The 4,528-nt window shown below is 44.2% G+C and overlaps 1 protein-coding gene across 1 annotated transcript in view; it reads left to right on the forward strand.

Annotated features, from left to right (window-relative positions):
• The first annotated feature begins 102 nt into the window (after positions 1–102).
• LOC103899247 (nucleoside diphosphate kinase) overlaps positions 103–4,528 on the forward strand; it is an 8,500-nt gene continuing 4,074 nt past the window's right edge. Inside the window, exon 1 of the mRNA XM_009279677.2 lies at positions 103–108. The gene's annotated coding sequence lies outside the window, so the exon portion shown is untranslated. The remainder of the gene's footprint in view (positions 109–4,528) is intronic.

The raw sequence follows: 4,528 nt of genomic DNA on the forward strand, positions 1-4,528 counted from the left end.
GCCTCCGGTGGGGCCGGGGCAGCGGGGAGGCGGGCCGCGAGCCCGAGGGATTGCACGACTCGTCTCCATCTCTCTGAATGGTAGATGTAAGGAAATGCTGCCCGGCAGGTCACGTGAAAGCGTCGTTACTTATTGCGCCCACAGGGGCACAGACAGATCGGGTGGTTCATTTAGGGACGACTGACAGAGCGAAAACGAGATTTTGGGACTCGCAGCTCGCAAACGGAGCTTGGGTCGCCGTGCCGGCTGATCTCTGGCAGCGAAAAGGCCTTTCGTCGCTGATGAGGCCCCTGAATAAATTAATACCAGAAATCCCGTTTTATTAGCAGTAACACAACTTATTTGTTGCTAATGAGGCCCCCGGATAACCTAATATCAGAAATCCCATTTTATTAGCAGTAACACAACTTAGAAAGCATCTTGCACTTGCTAAAAGAGATCGGTTTTCCTAGGATTTGGAACACTGAATTCCCTTCTGGATCACGTGTTTCGTCGTGGGAATAACGTGAGCTATTCTAGACGTTTACGGTAAATTTGAAAACATCTACTGAGATTGGGAAGTTTCAGAGTTGCTTCACATCCCTCATTTTTATCAGATAGTTCGTATTTGGGGAAATGGCTATTTTTCATTAAGTAAAAGTATTTCATGTAGAACGGAGCTAAGGAACCCGGTGGCCCAGTGGCAGTACAGGAACAAGGAAATGCGTGTTTTTAAAAATGAAAAAGCTTGAGAAGTGGTGGAACTTTAACGGTGGTGATTGCATTAATTTCCACTGGAGAGCAGTAGAGGTTTGCACTGCATTTTCTCTCATTTGGACTGATTCTAAGACAGTAACTGTGCTTTAAATGCATATGCTGCGTTGTCTTTTTATGTAGTAAGCTAGTGGGTCTGCGCAGGAATGACGAGAAGAAAAGACTTCAGCCCCGTATGTTGGATTTTCGTGCGAGTTCTGTTTAGGTACCATCCTCCTAAGCTAATATTCAACATAGTGCGGCCAGGGCACAGGCAGTTAAAGTACAAATTGATTTATAAACACGGCAAAAGGAAAGAAGAGCTGTTTGCCTTTTAATTATGACAAAAAAAATTACATCATTTTAGCTAAAAAATCATTAAAAAAAAGACACAATGTGTACTTTCCTACTGACATCTCCTCAAGTGCAATTTTCATTTAAATTATGGGAAATGATCCCCATGAAAAGATTTTTTTTTTTTTTTCCATATTTCTCTCTCGCTGTTGTCCACTGAGGAAAAAATGCGACTTCTCTGTGTTTGCCTGCTGCCTGCCGTGGATTACAGTCTTTACTTGATGCAGGAGTGTTGAGGGAAGCTGTCTTTCAGAACTTCTCTCTCCCTTTAGGTCATACACAGTTTCCCATTTGCCTCAGCCGTCTGTGTTGCGGAAGCGAGCGAGCCTTTGGGGTGGGGGTTACTGACTTGCGGTTTTTTTCCTGAGCCCGAATCAATCTTGTAGGAAGGCTGCGAACGGCCGAAGCTGAGAGGTAGCTCCGTTCTGCTCTCAGGACAGGGTCGGCAGGCCATACCTAATTGCCGGGGACTTTTAACCTAGACCTCACCCGTTATTCATGCGTATTACTGCATAATGCGAGGACAGCTCTAAACAACTGCAGATTACTGTGAGGATAAAAATACCAATTGTCTGGAGCTGTAGCAGAGGTCCTTTTCTCTGTGTAGAGTTTTATAGTATGCAATCCACCATACTTGGCAAATCGCACAAATACATTAGCTCGGAAGACGTACGTTCTGACAGATGGCAAAAATGGGTCAAGGTGTCTGCTGACAGCCTTTAAGGGAAGGGGTCTCTGGGGATATGCTATTTTTATCCTGTTTCTACTAGCAAAATTGAGAGATGTGGTTTTCTTTCACAGCTGGAGCGAGTCCATCGCTGAACAGGCAGGCCGTTGCCACTGGAGTTGCAGTCAGACTGACGAGTACAGGTAGAAGAGAGCCATTTGTGCTCGTGTTTTATCTCTAGTCACCTAGGGGGTTTCTAACATGGTTAAATGAAGCATTTAAAAAGATGAACGTTAGAAAAATTACCTGGGAGCCAAATTTCAAGTGGTGTCAAGATGTATCTTGCTGACAGTCTTACCGTTGTGATCACGTTTTATGATGCGCACCCCACAGTCAGTGTGAGATCAGAAACTCGGGGATGGATTGAAAATAGAACAAGTCATGGAATTATATCCTAGTTGCTTGCCAGGAGATTAAGAGACTGTGATGACCTGTCAATTTAGTAAACTAATCAATCATATAAAACAGCAGAAAAGAAACCCGACAGTATTGTCTTTGTAGCTTGAAAGCACTGGCTGGCTGTGGTAACTACTAGAGTAAAATGCAATTCACACTCTTGGGGAAAGAACTGCCTGAAAAAGAAATTAGTTTTCTGAATAATAAGAAAAATTATATTCCCTATCCCTAGAAAAAACAGCTTATTTGAAAGTAAATTGATTTGCAGTTTGCCAGGGAAGAAAATTAGCCCTTGAATCGGTGTGGGGTGAGAAGAGCTTAACTGGGACTTTACCCAGAGGAAGAAATTGTTGTAAAAGCTTAATTCTGTGGTGCTTTATATCTTAAAGTGCAACAGAAATCAAGCTAAAAACAGAGGAATGATAGCAACACTTAGCTAAATGAGGAGTAGTATGGCAACGAGCAACAAAACATGTCAGACTTACGAGTCTGGTTATGAGGAGCAAGAGGTGCACAGCACAAAATGTGAGTCCCGATGAGAACTCCCCAGATGTCCTGAGTGGCACAGATATAGGCCGTTAGCAGAGATCGTTATAAAACTGGGGCCAAAACGACAAAGCTAGGAGCTATGTTTAAATTCTCATGAAATTTGGAGCCATTCACAGTCGGTCTTTTGCCTCAGGCTGGTTTAAAAATCTCTACTGGTTTTAAGTCATGTTTAAATGGCTTGAGCTCAGTAAATATGCTTAGTTCACTTACCGAAGACTTCGAAGGTCTTTACTTTCTCTTCCCATGATGAGTCCGTTTTTAGGAGATTATTTGTCTAGACGGCCTACTTCTTTGCACTTTAGGCAAACGTGTAATTTTCAGTGTAATTTAGTAATTTTGGTAGAATTTTCAGCCAGCAAAAAAGCTGCTCATTTATACATTAAAAATAACAAGGAAGCATACTTCTGTGGCGTGTCATGTACTATATAATGTACAACATGCTCTGCTAATCATGGATTAATCTCAAAAGTGACAAAGATGACCCTTATTTAATGAAGTTAAAAGACTTGGCGAAGATCTCACAGCAGACCTATGGTAAAGCTGCAAATAGTGCTTGCCCGCCTTACGGCAAGTCCTAAGCTTTAATCGTTAAATGACATCGTTTTAGCAAGGCTGTTAATAGATGCCCTGTTGCTGCTTTTAAGTGAGTATTTTTCTAAAAATTCTGTTTCTAGAGAGCTTTTTCTGTTTTTAAACATTATTTTGCCTTAGTGAGGATTACAGCATTAGAGTTTGTAATGGTAGTATGAAACGTCTTAAATAAACGTGTATTGAAACAACAGAATATAGTGGATCGACATTATCGGGAGAATACGCAGAAATTCCAAGTCCAAAATAACTTCAGGGGGGACTTGCTAGAATATACAATGCTGTGGGGTTTTTTTAAACATCTTTCATTAAATCAGAGACCTTGGAGAAATGAATACATCATAGTACGATCACACGTGGGAATACAGACCCCTGAATGCTAGTGAACGGGTTGTACCAGTAGGTGCTTATGCCAGATCTAGATTCTCCCTCCAGAACTAAAAGCGAGACGGGGACGTGTGATGGATTGTAGCGACGAAAAGGGATCCCAAGTAAGGAAATCCATGCCATCGAACAGCTGAACTTGTCCCCGCTCAGCAGCACAGAGGGGAGTGAAATCCACATTATTTTGCTTTCAAGAAGAGCCAGGGAGCAGAGCCCAGAACGGTCACGCCGGTTTGAGAAGCAGGCGAGGGCGGATCTCCTCCCGGCGGGACGTGCTGCCAGTGCGGGAGCGCGGGCCCCCAGGTGCGTTCTCCCCAGGTCTCTCAAAGGGAGTGAAATGCTCGAGGCAGAACAGCGAAGCGGTAAATTGTTGAAGGGAGATCTAAAATAGCACAACCAGCAAAAAAAACCCCTGCCTTCTTCAAAGAGGAGACTCAGAAGAAAACGGAACAGTATGACGACGAGATTTTTATTTAGGTGACTTTGCGTGCCTTTTGTTAAATGAAAAATGAGGTTCAGCAGCTACGAGTTAAACGCTTAAAAAAGGCATTTCCCTGGCGTCCCCACTTTGAATAACCTGGAAAACAGAAAATCGGTAGATGATGGTCTCAACCAGCAGCAGGTACTCTGAGCTCCGTGCTGACGGCGGCGAGGCGGCGGTGCGGGGCGGCCCAGGCGGTGACGGGTCGGACGAAGAGGCCGGGGCCGCCGGCGGGAACCCAATCCCATTAGCGGCTTAGGAGTAAAGGTGCGGGCTGACACCGACCGAGAGGTCCCGGCACGGGGTACGGGGCAGCC

Source organism: Aptenodytes forsteri, unplaced genomic scaffold (assembly GCF_000699145.1).
Source record: "Aptenodytes forsteri isolate BGI_AS27 unplaced genomic scaffold, ASM69914v1 Scaffold563, whole genome shotgun sequence".
NCBI classification, from domain to species: domain Eukaryota; kingdom Metazoa; phylum Chordata; class Aves; order Sphenisciformes; family Spheniscidae; genus Aptenodytes; species Aptenodytes forsteri.